The sequence below is a fragment of the Myxine glutinosa genome, chromosome 4, assembly GCF_964187855.1.
Source record: "Myxine glutinosa chromosome 4, kmMyxGlut1.1, whole genome shotgun sequence".
Taxonomy (NCBI): Eukaryota; Metazoa; Chordata; class Myxini; order Myxiniformes; family Myxinidae; genus Myxine; species Myxine glutinosa.
Window position 1 is genome coordinate 102,696,356 of NC_136264.1, and position 13,050 is coordinate 102,709,405.

Below are 13,050 nucleotides of genomic sequence, written 5' to 3' on the forward strand. Positions count from 1 at the left end.
AAAAGTCCCCGAGGACCCAAAAGACCCAGATCACCCCAAAGTCCACAAGGACCCATAAGTCCCCAAGGACCCAAGAAGTCTCTGATGACCCAAAAGCCCCAAGGACTCAGATGACCAATAAGTCCCAATGAACCAAACGTCCCCGAAAACCCAAAAACCCCAGATGACGCAAAATCCCCAGATGACCCAAAAGTCCCCAAGGACCAAAAAGACCCAAAAGTCCCCAAACACCCAAAAGTCATCAAAGACCCAAAAATCCCTGAAGATCCAAAAGTCCCCAATTAAAATTTGGTCCAATGGACCAACGGGCCCCCTAGTTTAATAAAAATTTGAACTGACATTTCGTGTTCCTTTCATCTTTGTTTTGGCACACTGCATCGCCTGGAGTGGTCAATGGTCAATTAATTGATATGGGCCCCGCCCCTTTCCTCTGCTCCCACCCTATTGGTTAAAGGGAAACCACATCAGTTATTTTGGGCATTTCAAAGTGCAGGTCATTGTGTGGCCTGAGGCTGGATGAAGACATTACTCTTTGAGAAACGAGCAACAATACAGAGCTGCAAGATACAGTCAGGGTTACATTAGCGGTTCGACAATATTGGAACATGTGCAGTGTTTGACATTGCTGACGAAGATATCTTGGCACTTTTGCTCCAAGATTGGGTATCCTCTGAGTACCATATACCATTGTGTTATTCCACATTGTAAAAAATGACAGAAAGAAGTTCATTTAAAAAATTATGCTAAATTAAAAAGGCAATGTGGGAATGACAAACTACAGTCTAAAAAAGGTCCTCAACAAGATAGGGATGATGTTGGTTAAGAGAGTAGCTCACAGTATTGCCGTCACATAACAACCCCCTACATCACTGCCTCCAGACTACTGTCGAGAGCTAGGCCTAGCGAAAAGTATCATAAGCTTGAAGGAGCTGGGGCTCCCACGTCGATTGGAAGAATGGACGCGACAAAAAGCTGGAATTCATCCGAGTTGCTTTAATCAAACCAAACACTCAGGCACTCTCAAAAGCCCGTTTATCGGGCAGCAATATATATACATATTATCCCGGAGCGTTTGCCCAGGAAAGGCGAGAGGGGGCGTGGCCCAGCGTCCTGGCTGCGGCCTGGCAAGTTGAGGGCGAGCCTGCCCGGGCGTCCTGGACGAGCCCGGCATGGTGATCGCTCCGCGTCCTTGATAGGTGCAAGGCGATTGCGAAAACCCAGCGGTAGCCGCTACACACGTCCCCCCAGAATCGACTTGCACCGGCAGGGTCAATTTGAGGGGGGTCCTGATGACCCGGCCGAAGCGACCCCTGGCGGGTCATGGGAGGGGGTCCGGTGTGGTGGTGGGCGGTCGAGTGGGGGGCACCGTGGACGGGGGGCGGCCTCCCCGCGGCGGAAGGGCCACCCGTGGTGGGTGGTCGACGTCCACGTGCGCCGGCTTGAGGCGGTCCACCGCAATCCGGTCTGACCTGCCGCCGATGTCGATGACGAACGACTTGTCGTCCCGTCGCAGGACCCCGAAGGGCCCGTCGTACGGCGGGCGGAGTGGCCCCCGATGTGCGTCATGACGCACAAAAACGTACTCCGCTGTGCGAAGCACTGGGGGGACGTAGGACTGGGGGTCACCGTGGTGGGATGTTGGCACGGGGGCAAACCGTCGGGCGGCCTCCTGGAGGTCAGAGCGCTGGTGAGCTGCGGACCAGGGACTGGTAGCGTCGTGCACGAATTCGCCCGGGACGCGTAGCGCCTGGCCGTAGACAAGCTCGGCGGTGGATGCCTGGAGGTCCTCCTTGGGGGCCGTGCGGAGGCCCAAAAGGACCCACGGCAGCCGATCGGCCCAACCGCCGTCTTGAAGGCCGGCCATGAGCGCGGCCTTCATGGAGCGGTGGAATCGCTCGCAAAACCCGTTGGCTTGGGGGTGGTAGGCCGTAGTACGGTGGAGCTTGACCCCCAGGTTGCGGGCGACCGCGCCCCACAGCTCGGAGGTGAACTGTGGTCCGCGGTCTGACGAGATGTCCGCCGGTGCGCCGAAGCGGGCGACCCAGGTGGCGATGAAAGCCTGCGCCACGTCGGCGGTGGTGGTGGAGACGAGGGGAACGGCCTCCGGCCACCTGGTGGTCCTGTCCACCATGGTGAGCAGGTGTGTGAACCCCCGTGACGGGGGGAGGGGGCCCACCAGATCCACGTTTACGTGGTCGAAACGTCGTTCGGGCACGGTGAAAGGTGCCAGCGGGGCCTGGGTGTGTCGGTGGACCTTGGCCCGTTGGCAGGCCGTGCAGGTGCTGGTCCAATCGCGGACGTCCCGACGAAGGCCGTGCCAGACGAATCGCGCCGACACCAGCTTCTGGGAAGCTTTCCGGCCTGGGTGGGAAAGGCCGTGGAGGGAGGCGAAGATGCGGCGTTGCCAGGTGACGGGCACGATGGGGCGAGGCTGGCCTTGGGAGACGTCGCAGAGCAGGACAGTGTCCGCGAAGGGGATGTCGGCCAGGCGGAGGCCCGTGTCCGCCGCCCGGAGGGCTTGCACCGTGGTGTCGGTGGTTTGGTCCGCCGCCATAAGCGCAAAGTCCACGCCCAGGTGGACCGCGTTCGCGCTGGCCCGGGAAAGACAGTCGGCCACGGCGTTGTTTTTGCCGGTGACGTGCCGGATGTCCGTGGTAAACTCCGACACGGCGGAGAGGTGGCGCTGTTGGCGGGCCGACCACGGCTCCGTGACCTTGGCCATGGCGTAAACCAACGGCTTGTGGTCGACGAACGCCGTGAAAGGTCGGCCCTCCAGGAGGTGGCGGAAATGGCGGACGGCCAGGTGTAGACCGAGGAGCTCCCGGTCAAACGTGCTGTATTTGAGCTCGTTCGGCCGGAGCTGCTGGCTGAAAAAAGCGAGTGGCTGCCAAACCCCGTTCACCCATTGCTCATGTACGGCGCCCACCGCGTAGTCGGAGGCATCCGTGGTGAGGGCGATGGGAGCGTTGAGCACCGGGTAAGCGAGCAGTGTTGCGTCGGCGAGGGCCCGCTTTGAGCTTTGGAAGGCCGCATCCATTGCTGCGGACCAGGCGATGTCGTGCTTGGCCGGCTTGCCCCGGAGGGCTTTGTAGAGGGGCCGCATGAGTTGAGCAGCGCGGGGCACGAAGCGGTGATAAAAATTCACCATTCCCAGGAATTCCTGCAGGGCCTTTATGGTGCGGGGATGCGGGAACGTGGTGATGGCCTCGACCTTGGTTGGCAGCGGCACGGCCCCGTTCTTGGTGATGTGGTGGCCCAAAAATCAACGGCCGTCGTGCCGAAGTGGCATTTGGCCGGGTTGACGATGAGGCCGTGCTCGCTGAGGCGCCCGAACAGTGTTCGGAGGTGGAGGAGGTGCTCGGCCCGGGACGTGCTGGCGACGAGGATGTCGTCCAGGTAAACGAAAAGGAACGGCAGGTCACGCAGCACGCCGTCCATCAAGCGCTGGAACGCCTGAGCCGCGTTCTTGAGACCAAATGGCATCCGCAAGAATTCGAATAAGCCGAACGGCATGATGACTGCCGTTTTAGGGACGTCGGCCGCCCTGACAGGTACCTGGTGATATCCCCGTATGAGATCAATTTTCGAAAAAATGACCCGTCCCGCCAGATGGGCGGAGAAGTCTTGGATATGCGGGATCGGGTACCTGTCGGGGGTGGTAGCGTCATTGAGACGGCGGTAGTCGCCACACGGGCGCCATCCACCCCCCGGCTTTGGCACGATGTGCAGTGGCGAGGCCCACGCGCTATCGGAGCGCCGCACGATGCCGAGGTGCTCCAACGCGTCGAATTCGGCCTTCGCCACGGCGAGCTTGGCTGGGTCGAGGCGGCGGGCCCTGGCGTAGACCGGCGGGCCCGTGGATGGTATGTGGTGCTCGATCCCATGCCGTACTGCGACGGCCGAAAACGTTGGCTGCGTGAGGGCCGGGAACTCCGTGAGCAGGCGAGCAAACTCGTTCGCCGCCGGGACGGCGCATGCCAGCTCGGTCGGCGCGGAGCTGCTCAATGTGCATACCAGGGAGCTGAAGGTTTCGGCGTTGATTAAACGACGCCGTTGGATGTCCACCAGCAGTCCGTGTGCGCAGAGGAAGTCGGCGCCCAGCAGAGCCATGGGCACGTTTGCGGTTACAAACGTCCAAGCAAAGCATTGGCCGCCGAAGCAGAGGGTGACGTTGCGCGGGCCGAAGGTGCGGATGGTCGATCCGTTGGCCGCCTGTCGAGGCGGCGGGCGGCCGCCTTCTGTCCGAACCTGGCATGATAGTAACACCACGCTTGGTCAAGTGGAGGCCCCGGTCGTCGTGCTGGAGGTGGTCGGCTCGGTGTAGCGGCCGCCAATTGCGTCGGCAGTGCGGTCGTCGACCGTGCCGGGTGCTCGGGCGCCATGGGTGTTGCGTCGGACGGCGGTGGGTCCCATGTCGCCGCTGCGATGCGCTGTCCTGCGGCGGAGATCTTGTCGGCTTCTCTGGCAAGGGCCCGGGGATCTGTGATCGTCGTGCTTGCCAGGGCGAGGCGTACCGGGTTAGGCAGCTGACGGAGGAACAGCTCCCGGAACAGGAATGCCGGAGAGTGCTCGCCGAGCAGTGAAAGCATGTAGTCCATTCGCTCGGAAGGGCGCGTGTCGCCGAGCTCGGGCAGGTCAAGCAGGCGCCGTGCGCGTTCTGCCGATGGGAGGGCGAAAGCGTCGAGGAGAAGCTTCTTAATCGCGCCGTATTTGTCAGCGGCTGGCGGGCTCTCGAGGAGGCTCAGGGCGCGGGCCGCGGTGGCCGAACCGAGCGCTGCTACCACATGGTGGAAGCGGGTGTCGTCGGCCGTGATGCCTCGCAGGGCGAACAGGGAATCCGCCTGTGCGAACCAAACCGCCGCGTGAGCCTCCCAGAAGGTAGGCAGTTTAAGGGCGACTGCCGTGTCCATGTCGGTAGGTCACCAATGAAGGAGCTGGGGCTCCCACGTCGATCGGAAGAATGGACGCGACAAAAAGCTGGAATTCATCCGAGTTGCTTTAATCAAACCAAACACTCAGGCACTCTCAAAAGCCCGTTTATCGGGCAGCAATATATATACATATTATCCCGGAGCATTTGCCCAGGAAAGGCGAGAGGGGGCGTGGCCCAGCGTCCTGGCTGCGGCCTGGCAAGTTGAGGGCGAGCCTGCCCGGGCGTCCTGGACGAGCCCGGCATGGTGATCGCTCCGCGTCCTTGATAGGTGCAAGGCGATTGTGAAAACCCAGCGGTAGCCGCTACAAGCTCCTATATATAATTTCTGCAAAAGTATAAGAAGCTCCAATATAATTTCAGGGACTTCCTGCAGTTTCAGTTTTCTTTCCTACTTTTCTTTTTTATCAACATAGAGTAACCAATCACAAATGGAGATAATTATATAATGCTGAAATTAGAGAAGTTCATGCAGTTTGTAAGAAGTTGATGATCATGTACTGATATTATAACATTATACTCGGATTGCTAATTTGTACAATCTCATTATGTGGCTACACTACAAGAGTAATCAAGTACTGTGGTCACCAGTGAAATGTTTGTGGAAGCTTGAAGCAACGATTGATGAAGTGTAAATGCGGCAGTGATGTTGGGATTGTTTTGTGACGGCAACACTGTTGTCGACTCTCTAAACCAACATCATCCCTGTCTTGTTTAGGACCTTTTTTAGACTGAAGTTTGTCATCCCGACATTGCCTTTTTAATTTAGCATAAATTGTTTATTAACTTGTGGAGAATAATCATGAGTGGGAAGATTTATTAGAGAGGACGAACCCACAAACCACTGCACAACTTCCCGATTCACTCATCAGAGTTTTCAAATTTAAATATCTCTCCAATTGTAAAAGCAAATCTTGAAGTTTTTCCTTTTGTTACGGATTTATGTGAATTACTATTCAGGTCTTTGCTTATTAATGTGTAGCCGATTAAAGGTTGTTGTGATTAAAGGGTCAGGAGCCCTTCTGGGGAAAAGGAGACCGGAAACGGAAGAAGAAAAGACACGAGGTCCTGGAGAAGCGGCGATTCTCTTCTTCTTCCTCGCCCAGCGCCGAGAAGAGCGGTATCGATATTGAGCAGCGTGGGGAATGCTGCGTTTACAAGCCCGTCTGGCGAGAGGAGTTACCGGGACGTGTGATTATCCATTTACACGTCAAGTCGCCGTGGGTTCGTGCACGGAACCAAGCGTCCGGCACAGTTCGCTTCACCGTCTACAAGGACGCGTACGGGTCGCACCTTGGGCCTCGCGCGCGTTGCAAGCCGCGCTTGGTTTTGCCCCGTTGCTTGGCAAGGAGTTGTGCGCTGCAGCAGCTGTCCCCGGTACGAGACGTGCACGTTTGGAGCACGTCCGCCCGGGGTTCGTTCAACCGCCCATGTGCGGAGAAGAGAGACATTGTGAGGGACAGTGACCGTGACCCAAGTGGTCGTGAGTGGGGACAGGGGGGGACACATATGTAAGATGGCCATCTTCGTAATATTGATTGTGGATTGTTGATGGTTGTTGATTGCTCGGGGAATATATTATTGATTACTCCGGATCCTTGGTGTGGGGTTTCTTATTGACTGGAATTCATATTGATTGCGTTACGAAAGCGTATAAATCATAGATCTTTCTGGCGGAGTTCCTCTCACGGTCCGGGGGTCACCGAGACCAGGTAGTCACCGGGAGGACCACGTAACACTTTATAATCTTTTCTTTGTTTTCCAGGTCCCCCCAAAGGGGGTGCACCGTTCCCGGAGGTACTGCAATACCGGGTCGATACGTGGAGCGGACGGAGCAAGCCCCTAATCCAACTCCCGATACCAAAAATCCATTTAATAGACTAGTCCCGCATTGCGGAACATATCAGCTATTAAACTGATAAGAACAGATTTATTAAAAAATTTAAAAATCAAAACACAACGTTTAAAAAATTTTAAATTTCCCCCACAAAAGGGGTAAACAAATAAAAAAGAGAAAGGGACCCCGGAAATTTCCAGACGATCATCCAGGGTCCAATAAGGGGCACAAAGCCAGAATATGTATGTTTAAATAATCAATAAAAATTTCCCCCACAAATGGGGGAATCAAATATAAAATAAAAGGAGAAAGGAACCCCGGAAACTTCCGAAACATCATCCAGGGTCCAATAAAAGGCCCCAAGCCAGGTTTAAAAATCGCAGGACCAATCTATTATAGACACTCGCTCCTCGACATTTTGGCCACACAGTAAACAAAAAAAAAGGACTCATGTGATTAAAAACGACACAATTAAAACAAACATCAACAAATACAAGACAAGACAAGACAATCAGGCTCCCTCGGCATACTGACGGTGGCCCGACATATGTTCAATGTATATATCTCGCGATCCCTTAATTGCGTCAATACAACACAATCTTCTCATCAGTCTGCGGTAAGGTCGTGAAATCCCCAAACGATTCAGGGCAGACTCATTGCCTGCGAACCACGACCCCAACGCCCCAACCACAAACCCGCACACCTGGACGTCCTTGCCCTCCGCTGCCAATGCTCGGCGCAACTCTGAATATTTTTCTTGTTTGGCCGTTGCACAGGCAGTGAGGGCATCAGGGCCATTGTCAAAGGGGACAGCCACATCCACAATGGTGATCTTGTTTCCCTCCACCACAGTGATATCAGGTCTTTCACGTGGGGAGGGATCACCAGGGACGTGTTGGTCAACAAAGACTTCCCCATGACAAATGGCCTTGACCAGGCGGTTCTGGATCATATTGTACCGGCGACGGATGGGCATCATGCTCGGGAGACAGTGGTCCACGATGTGTGCCAGAGTCTCTCGAGGATAATCACACCGCCGGCACTTGATTTGGCAGGAGGGGTTCCACCGGTGTATGGCAGCATTCGGAGGCAGACAGTTGAGCCTCGCCCTGTGAATAAAACGCCAGTCGCAAAAACGCATGAAAGATCCCCCCCGAATCCATGAGGAGCCGTTGACGAACCTGTCTCCCTTCAAGCAAGCGGCCACCTTCCCTTGGTCTGGCATAGCGAGCAACTGCTGGGCAAACTTCTCTCTGGTCCAGCTCCTCAGTGAAGCGCAGATTTCACCCGCGCCACACTCCTGGGATTGGGCCAGAGAGACCATTGGCTCGCCTGAAAGGGCGCGGCGGATAGTTATTTTCAATCTTCTCGCAGCAGCCCTCGCCCTTGACCAGAGAGTGGAAATTTGGCCGCTATTCCCAGAATTCGCCAACGGCCCCTCCATAGAGCCAGACAAGAACTTGTCTATGTCTGACTCCTCAGGATCATGGTGGATCGTTCGGCGAACGACCGACAAGAGTTGCTGAGAGGCAATGCTGCGCAAAGAAGGGTCTTTTGAGGCCAGAATCCGCACCGTCTGAACGATGGTTTGGATATCTGCCTCAGACCCGGGGTGCTGCAACCCCAACCCGCCAACATCTCGGCCCGCGAATATATAATTATTTGTTGCGCGGACAGGTAGTTGGCAGATTTCTTTGGCAGCAGCGACAATCACAGCAACCAACTTGTGGACGTATTTCTTCGGGACATCCCCCGCGCGTAATGCGAATGACAAACAGGGTTGAATAAATGTTTGGATGGCATCCAACTTCTGCCAAGGTGCCAGCAATGACTGTTTAATTTTGAGGACATCCGCCGTCATATTAAAAATCAACGAGCAGATGTCCTCGTCATCGCGATATACACCGATGGGGGTTCCGAGATAACGATAATGTTCCTCGCTACTCAATGCAGGCATGGGCCTGCCCTGAATCGAAAATTCTGTATCGCCGACCCATATTCCCTGTCGACAACTCAGCGACAGGGATGCGCACTTTGCCTGCTTGAACTGCAGACTCAGCATGTCAGCCATGGCGGAGGCCACGTCAAGGAGGGCCTCGCGGCCCTCCTTGGTCCGGCTTAGAATGACCAAGTCATCGGCGTAAGCCAAGATGTTAACAGGCTCGCCATGGACTTTAACTCCGTGGCCTCCCGCTGCTGCTGAGACCTGCACAGCGCGCACAATCAGCTCAATAGTCAGATTGAACAGGATCGGCGATATGGGGCAACCTTGTTTCACCCCAGACTGAATCGGGACCGCGGTCGTCGGGCCCTCGTCAGTATTAATATTCGTAGATGCGCCGGTATAGACATCCCGGAGCAGCTGGATCAGCTCTGCCGAAGCGCCCATCGTACCCAGCGCGGCAAATATTGCTCCATGAGGCACACTCCCGAATGCATTACGAAGGTCCAACCAGGCAACAAACACATTCTTTTGGTTGCGCCTGGTGTCCTTCATGACCGTGTTAAGCAAAAAGGAGTGCTCAAAGCAGCCCTTGCTGGGACGCGAGCACTTCTGGGCCTCACTCAGCATACCATGCCGGAGGGCCCAATCACGAAGCCGATCTGCCAGGATCGCCATGAGCAGCTTATACAAGCAACTCTGTAGGGCTATTGGTCTAAAGTTCTCCGGGTCCTTGGTGTCCCCTTTCTTATGGATCAGGACCGTAGTGGCGCTTTTCCAGGAAGAGGGAATACAGAGCGCGCGTAGACATCTATCAAATATCTCTCCTGTCACACGACACGCTCCGTCCATCCTCTTTAAGTGTTGGTACTCCACACGGTCCAGGCCGGGGGCGGATTTACTCATGCGCCCCAGCCTGTCAGAAATTTCTTTCTGGCAGAGGGGCGCCGTCAACCCCCTCCCCTCTACCCGAGCCTCATCAGTATGGGGAACATATTTATTAAATTCCAGAGAGATGGCCTCTGGGTCAACAACCCTGGCGGAAAACACCTCGGAAAAGAAAGCCTCGGCCTTAGCCCTTCCGCCAGCATAGTGGTCTGCCGGTTTCCCGAGGACCACCCGAAACGCACGTTTTCGGCTCCGCCTGTACAGCTTCTGCAGGCGGCTAGCCTCCTGGGGGTCATATCTCGGCCCGGCGATACCAGCCCCATTGGGCTGGTCAGACCTGGGCCAAGCAGGACGTGTGGGAGCGCCCGCGTTACGCCCGCCGCGCGAAGGTCGACAACGGTCGACCAAAGCTCTGGTGAACTCGTCGCAGGCGCTTTCAAAATCATCCCACCCATCCGCCCTACGGAGGCACTCCACCCACACTTCAGGGAAGGAGGAGCTGGCCGCTGCATCACCCGGGGGGAGAGCCGGTCGAGGGGTCGGGGCCGCGTCTCGGCGAGGCGGGGGAGGTTCAGGCCTAAAGGCAGGAAGGGCGGGCGGGGCTACATTTGCAGCTCCGCTCGCCAATTCAAAATCCCCCACCTCGCCACCACGCGCCTCTCCCCCTCTCCCGTCGCACAACCCCCCCGGGACCTCCACACGGTCCTGGACCTCCGGTGAGTGGACCCACTCTGGACCCACTCTAGCTCGGTGAGGCGGGGGAGGTTCGGGCCTAAAGGCAAGAGGGGCGAGTGGGGCTACGTTTGCAGCTCCGCTCGCCAATTCAAAATCCCTCGCCTCGCCACCACGCGCCTCTCCCCCTCCCCCATCACACAACCCCCCGGGGACCTCGGCCACAGCCTCCCGCAAGAAGCCATCACAGGCTTCCTCGAAACTCCGTCCCTCGGGGGCCTCGAGAATGGCTGACACCCAGTGTACCCACCGCCGGGATGCCCCCTCTTCCGATTCAACACTTTCTCTAGGCTGGGGGGCCTCCACTAGAGGAGGACCCCCACCCTCCGGAAGCACCGGAGACTCGGCACAGTCGGCTCTAAATCGGACCGACAGGGGGACACCAACTGGGGACTCGGATACCCGACTGGACTCGAGCACAAGCCCGGTCCAGTCGTGCCCTCCAGAGGTACGACCCACACACGCGGGTCGAAATTCCAGGGTCGGTCGCCTCCCGTTACCGCCAATCGTTTGAGAAACGCGGACACACGGCCAGGCAGCGTCGTCTTCCGAGCCATAGCTCTCGGACGCCGCGGCCGGGCCGGGGAGAGGGACCGCCGCCGTTCTAACCCGAGAACGCCCAACGCCGGAACCTACGTCCCGACGCGCGCGTTCCGGTCCGACGGCGGCGGTCCCCATTCTCTTTCGGGTTAATAGGCGATCGACTAAGGAACCCGCGACACCGGCAACGGCAGGGCGTACCTTTTTATCCTCTCTCCGATGAGTTTGGAAATGGTTCGCCACCTTCCGCGCCGTGTCGTACTCCAGGTCGCACCTCGAGCACTTGAATGCTGTAACATACACGGTCCCGACATGGATCCGCTCCTGATGTCTCTGTAGGGTCTGATATGTATAAAACGTTTCCTGGCACAACGCGCAGGGCCATCTGTCGGGAAGCGGATAAGCAAATACCTGCGTCTGGGGGCCGGCGAAGGCCAAAGCCTTGACGTCGACCATCCGATGCAGCCGAGCGATGTGCCGGCGCCACCCCGCGGCCGTGGAAAGAAGCTTACCACAATGCTCGCAGGGGAACCCCCCCGCACCGCCGGCTGCACCTCCGCCTCCACGATCGGGCCTCAATCCGTCGCACTCCATTGGAGAAACCGTGTAAGGTCGGGAGTCCTCGAAACCTATAAAAACAGTGAAGACACATATAAACACACTTATAAAACCTATTAAACTGATAAGAACAGAGTTATTAACATCAATCTTAGCCAAAAGGCCGAGAAGCGACCCCCTAATGTGTAGCCGATTAAAGGTTGTTGTGATTAAAGGGTCAGGAGCCCTTCTGGGGAAAAGGAGACCGGAAACGGAAGAAGAAAAGACACGAGGTCCTGGAGAAGCGACGATTCTCTTCTTCTTCCTCGCCCAGCGCCGAGAAGAGCGGTATCGATATTGAGCAGCGTGGGGAATGCTGCGTTTACAAGCCCGTCTGGCGAGAGGAGTTACCGGGACGTGTGATTATCCATTTACACGTCAAGTCGCCGTGGGTTCGTGCACGGAACCAAGCGTCCGGCACAGTTCGCTTCACCGTCTACAAGGATGCGTACGGGTCGCACCTTGGGCCTCGCGCGCGTTGCAAGCCGCGCTTGGTTTTGCCCCGTTGCTTGGCAAGGAGGTGTGCGCTGCAGCAGCTGTCCCCGGTACGAGACGTGCACGTTTGGAGCACGTCCGCCCGGGGTTCGTTCAACCGCCCGTGTGCGGAGAAGAGAGACATTGTGAGGGACAGTGACCGTGACCCAAGTGGTCGTGAGTGGGGACAGGGGGGGACACATATGTAAGATGGCCATCTTCGTAATATTGATTGTGGATTGTTGATGGTTGTTGATTGCTCGGGGAATATATTATTGATTACTCCGGATCCTTGGTGTGGGGTTTCTTATTGACTGGAATTCATATTGATTGCGTTACGAAAGCGTATAAATCATAGATCTTTCTGGCGGAGTTCCTCTCACGGTCCGGGGGTCACCGAGACCAGGTAGTCACCGGGAGGACCACGTAACACTTTATGATATTTTCTTTGTTTTCCAGGTCCCCCCAAAGGGGGTGCACCGTTCCCGGAGGTACTGCAATATTGGGTCGATACGTGGAGCGGACGGAGCAAGCCCCTAATCCAACTCCCGATACCAAAAATCCATTTAATAGACTAGTCCCGCATTGCGGAACATATCAGCTATTAAACTGATAAGAACAGATACTACACTTGATCTTAGCCAAAAGGCCGAGAAGCGATAACGTAAGAAGTTTAAAAACGCTCTTTTCCACGACAATCGCATCTATGATTGACCGGCGACGATTCGCGAAAATCGAAAATTCCATCGAAATGTCCGATATTTCGGCGCCTCCATTGCAGCTATGCATCTTCATTGATATCCTGGTATTAAACAATCCTGCTGTGATGTATATATTTTGTTTATCTTGAGAGAAATATAGGATTTATCATGTGAAGAAAACAGGATGACAGATTAGCGAAATGACGTCATTTCCTCTGTGCGTCAGAGCCGCGTCCCATGCGTAAAAACCCGGCTTGCAACCGAGATTCCAATGGAATTGGACATTAAACACACCAGCTGTTTAATACATTATAAATAATACATTCGACCTGAATTACAGGAACCCTAATGGGTATGGGGGTTTATGATTTTTACTGGGATCAAATCACGTGCTTTGTTGCGAAGCAGC

The 13,050-nt window shown here is 55.9% G+C and overlaps 1 non-coding gene and 1 pseudogene across 1 annotated transcript; both read right to left on the bottom strand.

The window, feature by feature from the left end:
• Positions 1–6,705: 6,705 nt before the first annotated feature.
• On the bottom strand, positions 6,706–6,884 carry LOC137413705 (U2 spliceosomal RNA; annotated as a pseudogene).
• Positions 6,885–12,409: 5,525 nt separating this feature from the next.
• Positions 12,410–12,601, bottom strand: LOC144891885 (U2 spliceosomal RNA). The gene has a single exon (XR_013623295.1). It is a non-coding gene; the product is annotated as a U2 spliceosomal RNA (small nuclear RNA).
• Positions 12,602–13,050: the final 449 nt, after the last annotated feature.